This window comes from Equus caballus, chromosome 4 (assembly GCF_041296265.1).
Source record: "Equus caballus isolate H_3958 breed thoroughbred chromosome 4, TB-T2T, whole genome shotgun sequence".
Classification (NCBI taxonomy): domain Eukaryota; kingdom Metazoa; phylum Chordata; class Mammalia; order Perissodactyla; family Equidae; genus Equus; species Equus caballus.
In genome coordinates, this window is record NC_091687.1 from 84254653 (window position 1) to 84269957 (window position 15305).

The window sequence follows — 15305 nt, forward strand, 5'->3', positions numbered from 1 at the left end:
GGATTCTCTGGAAGCATATGCTGAGATGAAGTTTGGCATGCAAGATGTTTATTAGGGATCAATACCTGTGAAAGAAAGCGGGTGGAAGCAAGATTAGGCAGAAGGGAGGTTTAAACGTGCAAATGAATCCCAACAGTGCTTCAGCCAAGTGGCAGGGAGATCTGGAGTGAATAATGCCCGACAGAGATGTACCACGTTAGAGAAAAATAGCTGCTCCTTTGGACTCCTGCCTCAGTCGTGTCAGTCATCATATCAGCTGCCCAGGGAAAGGCCTGACCCAGCCTCACAAGCCTGTGCTAATCAGCACTCTGCTGAATTCTGGAGGTGGACTCTACGTATCTGTGGAGTTCTCTCTCTGGGCAGCTTTCTTTGTCTTACAAACTCCGTCTGCCTTGGTCTTCCAGGAAGTTCAGCTCTGTCTGCTCTACTCAGGTTACTCTGTGAGCCTCTGCCTGGGTTCCCTTTTCTTGATCCATGACCTGGGATCTCTTTCAAGCTGTAACCTGGGGCAACTGTAGGATTTACTTCCTTTATTTGCTAACTTTCAGAAATCTTTGTCTTTTGTTTTCTGATGTCCAGTGTCTTGAAAATAGTGGTTTCATATATTTTGTCTGGTTTTTTTGTTGTTTGCTTCAAAGAGGAAAGTGAGTCGGTCCCTTGATACTTCATCTTGGCCAGAAGTGGAAGTCCTTGGAGTTTATCTTTTAAACCTGTCTTTGTACAGTTGGTTTACTTTTACAAGGAAGTATTTCCTTGCAAGTTTCAATTATGTCTTGCATCACCCCCTCCATCCAAAACAAAGCCTGTGGTAATTACCCTTGTAGGGGTGCAGAATTTGCCACTTCAAGATGTTTCTCTTTGGTATCAGGATTATTTTTGGCTGCTTATTTTTTTAAAAACTCCAGACATGGGAAAAGCTCTGAAAACCAGGTAGAAGTTACCATTTGTAAGGGAAATCTCCATTTGTAAAGATGTCTCCCTCTCTGTACCAGGAAGAAGGGGATGACCATATCTCTAGAAATTCTTATCAATGTGAAAGGCAAGGACTTAAATCTGCATAATAACCTTACTGTTGTTTACTGTGCTTTTTCTGGTAACCTTGTTACCAAACCAGGTTCATTTTTGCCCACCATCCAGAAAGCCAAACACCAAGACAGTGAGATTGCAGCAGAGAGAGGGTTTAATCACAAGGCAGCCATGTGTGGAAGCAAGAGCATGAGCCTCAAATTTGCTTCGCTGAAAATAGGGACTCAGGGATATTTATGGGATAGGGGGCAACGTGGTCTGAAATGTGGAGAGAGGTGATTGGAGGTGAGGCAAGGTGAGGCAATTGATGATCTATGCAAGTATAGTCAGACTTCATGCCTCTTCATGCCTAGGACCCATGTTCACAAAATGGTGGCATTAGCATGATCTGAGGGTCTTTAGCCTCTTGATGTCAAAAGGTCACTTATCAGACATCTCCAAGGGCCCAATTGATGAGTTGGTGGTCTCAACCATTCTGAAGTGGACAAGGAGTTCTAATTCCTGAAAAACAGTTCACACACCCATTATCATGGTGACCCAGGCTCCAGGAAGATGTTATCTATAGGAGCCTAGTGGGAGTCAGATAGCATATTGCCTAAACAGCACAGTTAACAATGGGTGGGTTAAACAGCTAACAGCTATAATCAGTAATTGCAAAAAGGACAAAGCTTTGGTTCCTAGCTACTTAATCATCAATAACTAACTCCTTGCCGGTTTAATCTCCCATAACCAACTCCCCCCACCCCTGAAATCCTCCTTTGTCTTTAGCTGAAGATGGTATTTAAGGTGGCAACCTCAGCCATTCTGGCAAGTTGTTCAGTTTTCCTGGGTTTCTCCCATGTACACATGTCCTAAAGCGTTGTTTGATTTTCTTCTGTTGTTCTATCTCATGTCAATTTAATTCATAGCCCGGCCAGAAGGACTTAGAGTGGACAGAGGAATTGTCTTCCTCCCCTGCACCCTCATTATAGTTTGAAAGGCTCTTCTTGCTCTTCCTCTCTTTTTTCCCTTTATTTCATCCCTCCTCTTCTTTTAAGAGAGAAAACATCACACACACACACACACACACACACACACCCACCACTTGTTTTCATTTTGGTATTGTTATAGATCTTTAAAACTGAGAGTAAGAACATATCTTACTTCATCTCACCCTGTCCAAAATAGCTTAGAGGGGCTCTGTCCAACTGAACTTTCTGTGATGGTGGAAATGATCCATATCTGTACTGTTCAAGGCAGTAGCCAGTAGTTACACATGGCTATTGAACACTTGAAATGTGACTAAAGCCACCAACAGACTACATTTTCCATTTTATTTAATTTTGATTAATTTGCATTTAAATTTAGATACCCATGTGTAGCTAGTGGCAATCGTATTGAACATTGCAGGTCTAGAGATTATTTTTTGCCAGAGGTAAATATCAGTTTAGAATGTTGTAGCTCATATCTCCCTTATCTACCAATTTTTTTTCTAAGCAATTCACCTAATGATAGGTTGAATTGCCATGGTGTAAGGTTAAAAGCCTCACTCTTCTATTTACTTTCAACTGCTAATACTTACTAATGTTGACACAAATAACCCATAATCAATCTACAAATCAAAATTGAGGTGAGTTTATTATGAGCCAGATCTGAGGACCATATAGCCTGGGAGAGTCCATTCACAGAGGAATGGAGCAATCCAAAGAAGTGGGGGTATACACAGTGGTTATATACCATCAAAGAGCATGTGTCACATGTGATTGTAATGTCCCTTCTACAATATTCATGAGATGGCCTGCTGGCACAGCATTTCACACAGCAATTGATGAACACAGCAGGTCTCAGGGTCTGTGGTCTCAAGGTGAATGCAGCAGGCCAGCAATCAATTCCTAGCCTGGGGAGAGATGCTTATCCTTAAGGAAATGTAGGTGTGGGGGAAGTTACATCTTTATCTTAAAGGGCATTGTTCTTGTCTTTGGGACACAGGAAATACTTAAAGCAGATATACAAAGTATGCTCAATGGCCACGCCAGGCCCTTTTGGAAAAACAAGGTCAGGCTGAATTAGTTTTACACCAAATGGCTTCCTTATATACTCCAGGATATCCTATTGCTTGCCGTTTATTTATCAATAACAATACGTGTGATAACATTTAACCTCCCTGAATTTCAATTTTCTGGACTAATGGGGTTAATGACACCTCCAAAGAGGTCCTAATAAAGTTTATGTAAGATAATGTGTGGTGCAGTCATTGCTCAGTAAACGTTAATCTTTTTCTTTCCCTTTTCTGATGTATCTCCTTTTAAAAATAAGAATATTTCTGAGGGCTACAGGATATTAAACCACTCAAACCTAGTGTGATTATGTTTAATAAACACCTTTCATCTGGTTTTATTTGTGCACAGGGGAAATACTCTCAAAGAAGGAAGGAGAGAGGTCATTAGGTTTTCTGAGAGGGGGTAGGATGCACCCAGGCAAAGTTCATCAATTTGAAATGTCAGCAGAGAGGGACAGCAAGAGAAAACCAAAAATAATTCAGCCTCAACAAGAGAGCTAGTGTCTTTTGACTCCCAGGTTATATGGGCACCTCTGTAGTTACTGAGAGTCAACAAAATTTCTTTCAACCTGTTGTTCCCTGAGAACACTTCATTCACAGCGATCTTTTACCTCCAACACTCCACGTTCAGTTAACGAGGCTGGATTAATGAACTGGTGTAGCAGCTTGCAGCTAGGAGCCCCAGAGATAATATTCAAACCAACAACAATGACAATGACAACAAAACATATCTAGCTTGTCTTTTCAAAATAACACCACAGGCACGCTAGAGACAATTTCGTTGTTCTTCCCCTGTTCAACTCATCTGGTGTAGAACTTGACAGAGAGCTCTCGACCAACGAGGAGCTTCTCTTTTCACAATGTGACCATTCTACAAGACTGTTTTTCTGTTAAGTGTGAAACCGTATGCCAAGTTTTCTAGTGGCAATCACAAATGTCTGTCACATGCAAACCCAGGACTGCATGTTTGCAAAGTGTTAAGACGATTTTGGGGGCATGAAACCACGTGTCAGAGAAGCAGGAAGGAAGGAAGGAAGAAATGAGGAAGGAAGGAAGGAAGAAAGAAAGAGCTAACATGGGGGCTATAGAACTGTTCAGGGTTGTTGTGTGGATAAATGAGATTAAAAAAAATGAAAAGGGAAATCTGAACGGGTTATGCAGTTCTTATTTTCTAGAACTATGGCATTCATTTAAGCTGAATTCCCAGAATCTCAGATGATTTGAAGTGTCTATAACATGCCTGATTATTTATTTTAAAATCTTTTTTTTTTTTTGAGGAAGATTAGCTCTGAGTTAACATCTGCTGCCAAACCTCCTCTTTTTTGCTGAGGAAGACTGGCCCTGAGCTAATGTCCGTGCCCATCTTCCTCTACTTTATATGTGGAACGCCTGCCACAGCAAGGTTTGGCAAGTGGTACATAAGTTGACACCTGGGAACCATCGAACCCCGGGCCACCAAATCGGAATGCGCAAACTTAACCACTGTACCACCATACTGGCCCCTTAAAAATCTATCTTTAAACAATTTTAAAAGTTTAATCAAGATTGACACTTTCTCAATAGGTTCTGTACCAATTTCCTAAAGTTGGAAACTACCAGTGCATTAGTTTGTAGTGTTAGGCTAACCGGTTTGGGGGCAGATCTAAATAAAAAGAAGACTTTTCCTGCCAACACTGAATTACAAAGACTGTAGCTGTATTAGAAGTCTTAAAAAGTCGAGCCTCCACATAGCCACTGAGCCAAATTTGTACTAGCAAGGACCCGGGAGGGCACACACCCAGTGAACTTTTATTAAAATGTCAGACAGAGCTCAAGGGCATCCTCTGGCCGATGCCTACTTTCTGCTCCTGCTGCTGCACTGCGGACCACAAGCCACATGCAGAAACTCACAAGGCACTTGGAGATGTGAAAATATAATGACATTTATTGGTACTTGAGATTCAAATTTTATAGCAAAAAAAAAAATTACTCAAGTCCTCGATGTATTTATACAGTAAAATTTTATAAAATGTTTCCGTTCTCCCTGCTAAGTTATAATATCATCTTGAAACACAGCACTGTAAGCATATAAAAGAGGTCCTCCATTTCTTTTAAAGATAAAATTCAGGGAAATAAATTGAAATCTGACAATGAAAAGGTACTTTTAGCATAGTTAAATATTACCACTTGGTAGTTGAGAAAATGGAACACACCAGTGAGGAAAATCTCATTAAAGTGTGTGCTAGTGACACTGAAGCAGGTATGTTATACGAGCGTCCATTGAACAGCAATTACTATTGTCTCGTAAATATAGTTTAGAGAAGCATCTAAGCATGCATGGATGGTGCTGATGGCAAATTGTCTTCTCCACTCTCTCTTCTCGTCCCTCCTTTGTCCTAAGAGAGAAACATGGCTCCTTGCTGGGCACGGACCTCCACAAACAAAAACTGCACTTTCCAGCCTTCTTTTAACTAGATGTAGTCATCGAAGCAGAAACGTTACATGGCAGATTCTGGGAGCGCCTCTGCCCTTTCTTGCCCCTTTTTCCCCTCCCACTGGCTGGGACATGAATGTAACTACTGGAACCCTGGCAGCAATTCTGCTTGACTGAGGAATGGTGGAGCAGTGTCTCTGCTAGTTTTCTGGAGCCACCTTAGCAGCCCTGGGCTGACTATTAATGGATTCTTTAGTATGAAACAAAATAAATTTCTGTGTTGGGAAGCCACTATTATTTTATTTTTTTTTTTGTCACATTCAGTTATAAAAAATACTAGCTAATATATACACCTACTTACTTGAAGACAGAAATTATGTAACATTTTTACAGTTCTAGTGACACCAAAAGCTGTAGATTGTGCCACTTGATTTTGATGCCATATATTCTGGGGAATGAATACAAGGAAGACTTGCTACTTTTAAAACATGTGACATACATATACATAATAGGAGAAAAAAATTTAAAAGCTTAATATTAATATTTAACACACTATTAAATAAAGTGGCGTCTAGTGACCTCTGTGCTGATAGAGTAATTGCAATAGCAGAAAACCCTTCGGGTGAGGTACCTCTTATAATGTAATAACCAAAATGTTTTCAAGAAGTTCTTGCAAAGTACAACAGCGTCTCCCACAAGAATTAGGTTCACAAGTTAACATCTCTGGCAAAAATCCCATCTAGTCAGTATTACCCTTAGGATTCTCAGAAAGTTAGAATGTACATCGTTTTGGGATAGAGCCCTATTCAGATTTCTGGACAATCAAACATTCTTCATTTGTATTAATGGTAAATTCCCTAATTGTGAGTGGACTACTGGGGAGAAAATTCCAAACTTCTTTGCTTTCCTTCAGAGTTTACTTCTGATTTATATATTATACCTCTAAATTCCAATATACGCTAATACATTTGTTTGTTATGGTGGTGATTAAATAAGATAGGGGAGTTGAATTTCAAACTGTACTCGATTTCAAAGTCAGCTTGTGATGTTACCTGTTTAGGAAGTGTCAGCGTCATAGGCTGTTTGTCTATCCTCCAGGTGTCGAGCAGGTACCAACATCTTTCAAGATATCATTGGTGAATTTTCATACAAAATGTCAATTTTTCTAAGATACGTTGATTGTAAACTTTTCAAAATTATTTGTAATTACGTGGGCGATGAATTCCAGAATTTTACTTTTTTTATGTTCAAGTTCATTTGCAAGGTGTTGGTATGAATAATTCACCATATATGTGACTGATAAGAAAGTATATTCACTAAATGTTTGTAGAAATATATTTGCACCATTTTTGTATCTTGCTGGTGCTTTTAATCTACTGAATGAACCTAATGTGTTGAGGCTGGATTGTAGCTATATTCTGTGGATACAATCTCAAGGGTGAAATAAAACTAAGTTTGGACTGCCATGAAAAATAAAGCAAATAGGATTCATTTGTTGCTTTAAAGGTTTGACAGAAGTGAGCACTGAAGAATCTTTTAATTTTAAATTAATTTTTATTTGTAACAAACTATCATGGGAAAACAATTTAAAAAGTCTTATAGTGCCAAGAGTCATGGAAAGCATCAGTCTCCTGTTCCCTTCCGATGCCTAAGCGACTCCCCACAGGCAACTCTCAATTCTTTGGTTGTTCCTTTTGATATTTATCTCTAGGTACGCCAATTACATTGATTGTTGCTACCTGTTGATTCAGCGATTTTAGACACATCATTTGATTTCCATTTTGAGAGATGAGGATTTGGATTCATTTAGTGCTTTCCCTGCCAATCATGCTTAAAATAAAATTTTGGTAAAACCCACACATTTTTTTCTTGTTACAATATAAATATTATTTACTTTGAGCAAAATAATATTCTATAATTATATTTTGGTCCCTGAACAACTTTCTATTTGTTTCCTGGAGATAATTGGTATTTTTACATTTACTTAATTCTCTTGGAATATTTAAGCTTTATGCACCCTTGAGGAACTTGGAAATTGTTTTCTATGCAGTCCAACCTCTCAGACCATTCATCAGGTGCATTTCTGCTCTAGAGAATCTGCTTCTGGAGGCCTCTGCCGTCCTGCTACATCAGAATTCTTTGCTCCCTGGGCTTGGCACAGCGCTGATGACTGTGCTGCTAGACAAGACTTCCTTTTGACTCTTCCATGTATCGGGTCCCCAGGTTCCCAATTCCCAGGTCTTTCCTTTTTTTTTTTCCGATTTAACCCTGCATTTTGGTGAAGCACATCTTCCAATAGCTTCACGAAAAATGGTGCACGGGAGAGAACTTTTTTGAAATTTTGCATGCTTCAAAATCGCTTTATTCTACCCTCATATTTGGTTGACAGTCCTGTGGTTCTATAATTTTAGGTTAAAAGTCATTTTCTCTCAGCACTTTAAATGGAAAGCATTGTTTACTGTCTTCCGGCTGCCAGTGTTTGTGACGAGCAGTCCAATGCCATTCTTACTCCTAATTTTTGTTGGCTTCCCTGTTTTTCTTTTCTGGAAACTTTCAGTATTCTCTCTTTATTTGGGGGGAATAAGATGTCAGTATTATCTGTTCAATGCAACCTAACTAAGATCATATAGGTTAATCTTTATTTGTTTCTATCAAAACTGCTTTGCCAAAGAGGGAAAGGCTAAGAGTGTCACGTGGAATTAATTCACTTTCCAAGCTCCAGGTCTCTTCTAGGTAGTTAGCATTATGTGTCCTTCTGAGTTTTATTCAGAGAAGTCTCTTCGTCTGCCTTTGCCATGACCCAATCCTAGGGAAGGTGGGTTGTGACCTTGAGTGTCTACTAAGGTCGTTCGAGGACCAGGCAGCTACTTTTCTTTTGCAATGCAGGGTGCAAGCATCTACAACAGCCAAATTATTGTGACATTATTGAGATAAGCTGCACTTATCCTGGCTGAGATTCAGTATAGATGGCTAATGTCTTACAATGGGAAAATTTACATACTTTGTTTTACTGTATTTTGTTTATTTTTCATTATATTTTTAAATTGTTACAATAATACATATTGAATACAGAAAAATCAGGAAAGAAAATTTACTCACCATTATAGAGATTGTAGATATTCACATTTGAACACTTGTTAGAGAGAATTGTATGTGTTGTTTTTCACTTTAACAGTGTATCAGGAGCATCTCCCTGTGTCAACAAATATTACCGCACATATTGTACAGCATGATTTTTGATGGTTCCTTAGTGTTTCATTGTATGAACTTGCCATAATGTATACAACCATTTTCTTAGAACTCAAGACTTCAATCTTTTGTTTTTGTTTTTGCTGTCTTAAATATGGCAGAACCCCAAATGGCTCAAGTTTCATCAGCCTATAAATGAAAAAGGAGCCACTCTAACATTAATTTTTGAATTAAGATGTCTCATAGCCCCTTTCTGCATGATTCAATCCCATCAGTAATTTCTAGAAGGCCCTGGAGAAGTCTTACTTGTGGACAGGGGTAAGTCAATGTCTACTCTTTCCCTCATGCATCTTCAAGGGATCCTCAACCACAGACATTTGAGGAGGGGTCTTGACTCCAATGCTAGTGCTGGCACCTTCTAGGGCGAGGCTGCTTCTCAGCGGGCCACACTGAGCCTCTGTATGTGCTTTGCAGTACTCTCAGACTTTACTACAACAGGGATCTGCCAAAGAAATAGGCAGAATCTGCCTTTCCCCATTTAGAGCTGGAGTTGTTTTCTAGGTTCTAAGGCAGCAATGCTTATGCCCAGAGTCTCACCAGGCATTTCATGAAAACAGTCTTTCAGCTTCTGACTCAAATTCCTCCCTCTCCAGGGCAGTGGTTCTGCATCCTGGCTGCACATCAGAGCCACACGTGGGACTTTTAGAAGATGTAGATGCCCAGGTCATACTTCAGATCTGATGAAATACTTTCCCGGGTGGAGCCCTGGGCTGTGCATTTCAAAGTTGATCAGATGGTTTTGCTGTATGTCGTAGATCTTTTTGGTGCTCTGTCTAGATCTCATCTCCCTCTGAGTTGTAGCCCTCTCTCAGCTTCTGCAAATGTTGTGCCTAACGGCTTGTGCTTGCAATCTTTCCCAGAGGACTGCATTTGCCGTTTTGCCCAGAGATGCCATCAAGGTTTCACCAGCACTATAGAAATGTTATTGGAGAGCACCCCAAATTCCTTTCACAGTCTCTCTTTCTAGGAAATCTGACCTAAGACAATGTGAAACCCAGCTACTCTTCCAGAGGCTTTTGAACAAGGGACAGACATCATGTTATTTCCAACACTGGTCTGTTTTCTCTCCTTCTGCTCTGGGGTACACCTATTCATGAACATGCACATGAACACATATACACACATACGTACACAAACACACACACATGGGGAGAACTGTTCTGTTCTCTTTTTAACAGAAAAAGAAAAGTCACATGTATGTCAACTCATCTACTACTGCCTGCTACGACATTTATTGGTCTGTCTTTGGGCATATCTTTTTAAATTTCCCGAGTATTAACAATTGTAACTGGAATTGCTGGGCTGATCGTAAGGCTTTTGATTCATACTACCAGTAGTTTCTCTGAGAGTTTATTCTAATTTACTCTAGAACAAGCAATGTACAGGTTTTCATCCTCCTAGGGCTGCCTGGCTTTCTACCCTGGTTTCCCTGGGAAAGGGAGGCGTTAGATGGACACAAATGGTGACAATATTCTATGGTTGGTAAAAGTGTAACTGAATATAGATCGGGATCAGCCTAGAGGTCTGGGAGAGAGAGGATGTGGAATGAGATCGCTTTACGACAAAGACGATAGCATGTAAAATGACCTGGATTCTCAGCTTGAGAAGGAGAGACTTGGGTGTTATCTAAGCCACGACGAAGAATGTGTGTTCTTTGAGGAGTATTTGCCTAGAGGTTTTTCAATCATTATATTCCACCTCTATAAGGAGGGAAAGGGCTGATGCAGTTGAGTTCTGTCCAAGGACAAGAACTCCGTCATGCTATTATGGAATGCACTGGCAAAAGGAAGACAGTGACTAGCCTTTGCATGGATCAAAACTCTTTTCTCCTCCTTCTTTGGAATACTTCCCCCTGTATTTATTTTTCTTGGGCATTGAGCTGTAAGGACACTTGGAAATATGAATTTGTGATTTTGTGAGATTTGGGTGTAGAGATAAGAAGTAACTTTATATATAAATCTATTAGCTCTATAGGGTTTCAAGTCTGCCAATAATAACATTCTACTTCTTCCATTGGTAAATGAATAAAAAACTTCCAAACACTCATTCTGCTAATTACAGGCACCTTCAAGGGAGGTCAGGAACTAACTTGGTTCTCTGATATTAAAGGCCCTCGATTCTGTATTCTGATTATTTGAAGATTTATAGACCTAGATTTTTGAGAAGAAGGAAAGCACAATCCGAAAAAAATGTTTTTTTGAAGTAATACCAATTCTAGTCATCTTTGCCTTAAATCTCCTGAGGGCCGAAATCTGGGAAAACTTACACATGAGTTACTATTCTTTTAGGTCCTGGCCCTGAAGGCATATGAATCAATTTATTAAAATTTATCTTGGAAGTAGGTTAGCATAGAAAGACTTTGGTCATTTGTATATTGTCCCTCTGTGATCTCTTCTTCCAAAACATCTTTTTAAAAGATTTCACATGACCTGGCTAAGAATCAGAGAGGGCCAGATGCATGTCCCCAGGTAACACTCCCTGCTCAGAAGTGGCCACAATCAGGGCATTGTGTATAGCAGGGACCTCGGATTCTGTGCCCAAATGTCTTCAGTGAGGCGCTGAATGGTCCTGGAGAGCCAGAGAGGAGCTTTGTGCCAGCAACTCCCGTAAGCTGTCTTTGAAACTGCCCTTATTAAATTTCTGCTGGGGTAATTTGCTCTGGGGATCTCCTAAGTTACTTGAATGGATAAAAATAAGCTGTCAATCTTTGACCTGACTCTAGTTAGTAGAACAGGGGTCGTGAGGGGTTGGCAGGGCTTCTGTGTCAGGCTCCAGGGAAAGCTGACGCAGGGTTAATGCGATGCTAAAGTCTTCTAGTTCCTCCTGCCTGAGCCACAGATTCCTTCTCATCTGCCCCCTCCTGTTATCTCCTGTCCCCATTTGAAAATGCCAATTTGTGTTAATAGAAATAAGAAAAAGTGACTAATATATTATTTTTTCGCTCTTTTGCCAGGGAGCACATGTGTTGGGGACCCAACTTGGCACAACTTCTTTCCAAAACTTAAGACTGTGGCTGGGTTTCCTCCTTTGTTTTGACCCGAACATATTTACACAGAATATTTCTCAGCCTCAGTCACTGACATTATTCTAGCTACTCACCCAGGATGCCCCTCTTACCCTGTGCCTGTCAATGGCTGTAATGCACACTTGATGGAGGCAGGTACTCTCTGGATTCACACAGAGAATCTGCAATTAGACTGAACCAGGAGAAGATCTGATTAAAAGAAAGCATAATTAAGGATAAAAATGTGCCTAACAAGATGTGGAACAAGAATAAAACAATGTGTGAGCACACAGCCCTTGGGCTGACATTCCCATTAGGGTCAAATGAGTATCACTAGATAGAGATTATGGTGGATATAAATGGCCATGTCCTCTACAGGCCAGGCTCCCCTACAGGGCTCTCTGTAGGGATACCTGGAAGGATGCCCAGGTGAAGACACCTGGAACCTGGAAGTGGTGAGGACACCTGGAAGAGAGACCAGGTGGAGAGTCCAAGGTCACTCCCATCTGGGAACATGTACAACTTAAGCAAGAACTTGCAGGAGCTGTCCCAGAGCCACTCTGGACCCTGTGAAGCCAGGCCTGAGAGCACAACAGCAGGCCCGTGGCAGGCCCAGTGTCTCTCCTGTCCTGCCCTACTTGTGGATGGGCATATAAAACCACATCTAAATCAGTTGGTGGGCACAGAAGATTGGGGAAGGAACCAGGCTGACAATTATGCAGTTACTGGAAGGGGGCTTAAATGAGGAGAAAAGAAAGTAGGATGGCTATCGTTCTGCCATCATCCTAATGAACATTTCTTGGGTTAGAGGAGAAAAGGGTAAGAGGAAAGAAAGAGAAGAGAGGCAAAGCAGTAAAGAACAAAGAATAATCATAATGGCACAGTGAGGGGCATGGAAGATGGTTCTGGAGAGTCTTTTCCCCATCAGAGGATGCAGAGTAGGGAGAAAGCTATTTAGCTCTGCCATTTAGCGTTTCTGGATCTGGGGAAGCAGTGGCATAAAATTCAATCGAATTAACAAGATGAAAGGGGCTTTGATATATGCCAGACACTATGTTTCATTCTGTGAGGGGTAAGAAAATGAGAGAACAGTCCCTCCCTTTTGAGGGTAATGCAATATGGCAAGGGAGATGACACATTCGGAAGAAACAATCATTCACATCCCACTGAAGTAAGATCTAAAATAAAGATGCGAACAGGTAGCAGCAGGGAAACAGAAAAAGTGAATGCTTCCTTAGGAAGAGCCTCAGAGAGCAGACGTGAGTATAAAGGACACCTGGGACGCGGAGCAGACACAGAGCAGGGAAATGGCCTTCAGGCTGAGGGGAGAGCTTGAACGGAATGAGGCATGGAGCTGGGGAAGCCTGCTTGTGTTTGGAGAAGGGTGAACTCTCTCATGACAGACACTGGAGCTAAGGGTGAACAGTGAGTGGTGAGCCTGCATGGGAAGGCTCGATAAAGAGTGTGCAGATCCTATAATGTCAGGGTGAGGATTTGATGTTTGATTTGATGATGTGTGGGATGGGGATTCCTTGACAACTGTAAAAGAAGAGACTGGTGAGATCACAACTGTGCTTAAGGAAGATGCATCTAGAGATACTATGCTCGAAGTGTTAGAGCTAGAAGACTGGAGACAGGGAATATTGCACAGCAATCTCTCAAGTGTCTCTTGGATTTATGCATATCTTCCAAACAAAGGCACTGCCTTTGTTCTGAACTATCTTTTCAAGAATTTTTTTTTTTTTTTTTTTTTTGGTGAGGAAGATTGGCCGTGAACTAACATCTGTGCCAATTTTCCTCTACTTTACATGTGGTACTCCACCACAGCATGACTTGATGAGCGCTGTGAGGGTCTGCGCCCAGGATCCGAATCTGTGAACCCCAAGCTGCTGAAGCAGAGCATACGAACTTAACCACTACACCACTGGGACACCCCCTTGAAGATGTTTTTTTTAAATGAGCAGCTTTGGAAGATGGAGTTAGTGTCTCTCTTCAGAGCAGAAACAGGCAGGCCTACTGTCTGTTACAAAAGATTCAGTTTCCCTAAGCTCAGGGCTTCCTCTCATGCAATGCAAACCACTGTATATGCAGGAATCCATCTGGGCCCATCTTCAGTGCCCCTGTGGTACTTAGAAGTAAAGACAACTGACATCGATGCGTTGTTTATGTTGCTTGCTGTGCTGTGAGAAATAAGGTACTTTGTCTCTGACCCCACAGTCTCATGTCTTCTGCCATAATCCATGAAAGCATGGCAGGCTAATGTGTCACTTGCAAGTAGTGTAAGCATCTCAAATTCGCCATAATTTTTGATGGAGAGGATACTGTTAAGAAGCTATTTCAGCAATCTTAATAGTAAAAGCTTGTTTTAGGGCAGAGATATAATTTTGTTTTATTTGTTTTTTACACAGGTGCCTGGCTTTTACATATGACTGATTTTATAACGTCTAGAAACTACTGTTTCTTTATTTCAAAGATAACATGAGCACCCTGGTAATAGACACCCTGACCCAACATCATCCACGAGCATCAATTCATCCCTCACTTTTCTCCGGAGTCTCAGCCACTAGAGTCTCAGAGGGGAAGCAGGGCTCCTGGAGGGGTTGGGTATAGTGTGAGCCCTGACAGTTGGCTTTTCTTTTTGTAATGTAGGTGCCTGACTTAAGCTTTAACAAAGGCTATCTTGAATCAACACATTGCCAGCCACGTGATTCCATAAAGAGCCAGGACACATGCCCCCAACACCACCCAGGAGGCTCCTTTGTTTTAGAAATCTGGTTGATTTAGATAACTAGTGATTTGGGCCACTTGCTTTTTTTTTCTTTTTCTCTCTCCCTGCGCTTTCAATTCCCACTCTTATGTTTTAAATTTGCCAATAAAGAGTGAGCCAGCAAACCCTAGACCCTCGCCCTCCACCTCAGTAAAAGCAGGACCCCAGGATCTGTAAGTGAGCATAAGTGAAGTCATCTTGTTACATTAAATGACCCCAGCCCCTCCTCTGTGTGACTACTCGCTGCTATGCACTTATTCTAAAAACCTTCATATGCTCTCCTGATTTATGCCCTCCACTTACATATGTACTCCCCTATAGCTTGATAAATTAAAACTTTGTTTTATGAGTTTCTCTCCAGGAACGAGCTGACCACAGGTGGGAAACACACCTACAAGGTATCCTTCACTGTGACAGAAGAATGGAAGAATGTGATGTCTGGAGCCCATCATGGCTGGGTACCAACATCCCTGGACCCTCTCCTCACTGCCCATTTTCCCTGTATAACTGCCTCAAGATTCTGTAATCCTTGAAGACGGTTTTTTGAGACATTAGTCTGCCATCTTCCTGATTATGCCAGGAATTGAAATAAAACTTCCTTTCTCGATCCTTAACTTGTGATTAATTGGCTCAGATCATGGTGAGCAGAGCAAGCTGGGTAACAGCCCATGCTTTCTCTCTCTTTCTCCCCACAGACCTCGCAGTGTGGTCCCAGATGTGCTTTGTACACTCCAGGGCTTGTAAGCAATAAACTCTTTTTTTCTTCAAAGTTTCGTAATGGTTATTGCTGAAGGGCATCTTGCAATCA

The 15305-nt window shown here is 41.2% G+C and overlaps 1 long non-coding RNA gene across 1 annotated transcript in view; it reads left to right on the plus strand.

Annotated features, from left to right (window-relative positions):
* LOC138923825 (uncharacterized) overlaps positions 1 to 15104 on the plus strand; it is an 82182-nt gene extending 67078 nt beyond the window's left edge. Inside the window, exon 2 of the long non-coding RNA XR_011437978.1 lies at positions 14859 to 15104. This is a non-coding gene — a long non-coding RNA (uncharacterized lncRNA). The remainder of the gene's footprint in view (positions 1 to 14858) is intronic.
* Positions 15105 to 15305: the final 201 nt, after the last annotated feature.